Source organism: Alexandromys fortis, unplaced genomic scaffold (genome assembly GCF_014885135.2).
Source record: "Alexandromys fortis isolate MF-2015 unplaced genomic scaffold, M_Fortis_MF-2015_v1.1 scaffold_132, whole genome shotgun sequence".
Lineage (NCBI taxonomy): Eukaryota > Metazoa > Chordata > Mammalia > Rodentia > Cricetidae > Alexandromys > Alexandromys fortis.
The window spans coordinates 3964193-3966406 of NW_026068055.1; positions in this window are offsets into that span (position 1 = coordinate 3964193).

Here is a 2214-nt window from a genome sequence, read left to right on the forward strand (position 1 = left end):
ACAAGACCTAAGCTAGTTAGAATAGGATATTTGTACTTATTGTATATAATTTCTTAGTAGGTTTAGAACTCTCTTACTTAAACAAAAGGGGGAGGTGTTGCGGGATGTCCTTCCGCTCCTCCAATCAATAGCTGCTGAGATACCAGCCCATTGGGGTGTAGTCTCTCTCCCTTTAAAAAAGCGGCTACTTCCCTCTGCTCTCTCTCTTCACTTCCTGCTCCGCTGGCGACTAGACTCCCTTCCTGGATGAGCAGAGGGCTGTTGTCTGGGACACTGATCTGTAAATTTTTCCCCTTTAAATAAATACCACCCTATTAATCATAATTCCAAACTGGTGTGGCATTGTTCATGACCTACGCCTTCACCTTCATATTTCATATCTGAAATTAAAACAAACTTTTCAATTAACTAAAATAACCTGCATTTTCACCTGCTATTTTCTTAGCTCCTATAATTGTTATAATTGGCACATAACTAGCTTATAATTTGTGTATATTTTGTGAAATTATGGATGTGGATATTTTTATTTCCTTTAAAAGTAACAATTTTAATTTATTGCCTAGGTAAGAATAGACTTTATTGTGAAGCTATCAGCTTCATAATATAGAGCTGCCTAAGAGGTGATCAAAAAAACCATTTATTGAACTAGAGTTGAGACCTGACTTTTTCTGTGTTAATACTGAAGGCACACTGTTGAAATTTATCATTTAAAGGAAAAACATAATTCAGAACTTTGTCAAAAGTGGATAATAATTTTCTTGTAATGCTAATAACCTTGGTCACACAATATTTTTCAAGGTTTTCAGACCCACCAAAACCATTGCTTATTGTTTCTTTTTTGACTTTACTTATGAAGTTTGCATTTACAAACTAGTGATTAGCTTAAAAATATTCTGAAATCAGTGAGAAAAAAAGTCCATGTATTTTATAGAAGCAAGTGATTTCTTTGTCTGTCCTCCTTTTGTATATACTACCACGAAGAAAAAATAAGCATTCCATTTAGCTTAAAATAACAAAGTACATTTCACCCAAATTACACAAAATCTCTTTAACAAAGCATCTCAATACTTCAGAATAGAACTAATAAAAATACATCTGGTAAACTTTCAGTCTTCCTGCGTCTGTGGTAATTATCTGATTTTGTTATTTTCCTATAGTATGGAATAAAATTATAAATATGAATTTTAAATCTTGATAACAATATTTAGTTGAACTCAGAATATTGTTTTCACATATATTATTTGGTTATGAAATATTTTAAAGTAGCCCAATAAAAATGTATCATTATTCAGTGTTTTCAAAGCAGTATCAGCATTTCAAGTGAAGTAGCTGTCAATCTGTTTCAGGACATACAGCACTGCTAGTTTGCTCATGATTTAAAATTCTCACAACTTAGCTTGGCATCACTATTCCAGGAACATAGTTTACATTATTCAAGAAGAATAATTATATTCTGAAATAATTTGGGAGTCCTACTTTAAAAAGTGATGCCCACGGCTCGTTATCTTGATATATTTTGTTGTTGAAAACCTGTGCATTTGGTAATGCATAGGTTTTTCCTCTAGAACTTGATAGAGTGTTTTTATCTTCTCTAACAAGTACATTTTCAATTGCAGTTACATCCTGTATAGTTTTGGAAGACATTTTGAAATTCTGAGTGTACTATGCTTCTATTCCATTACATTTTAGCTTTCTAAACTAAACTTAAACATTGTTTAAGCAAAATAGTTGAAGAAAGTTTTAATGAGCACAAAACTCAAGGATTAAAAAAATCCCCTCATAAATTTGTCCTTTTCGTACATATCCATTCAATGTCAACAAAGTCTATTTATTGATATAGAACATTGCCAAAGCTTATATACTTGCTGTTATAATTATTGTTTTGCTATTTTTAATAATAATTGTGTATTTATTTAGGAAATGTAAAATAAAAATATTCAATCCATTTTCTCTTGTGTAGAGAAAGTAGATAAGTTATGAATCACTTTTTATTTATAAATAACTGCATTCTAAAGTAAAGCTAAGAACATTAGTATTATTATATTACTAAGCTTATTTGGGGAGTGAAAAAGGATGAAAATAACCACAGTTGTTGGTATGTTAAGGCAGACCTTACTAGCTTAGTTTTTCTAAAACCCATGATATCATGAACATGAATTTTTACAGAAGTACATACAGGGAAACATAATATATGAAATAATGCAGATTTAAAGA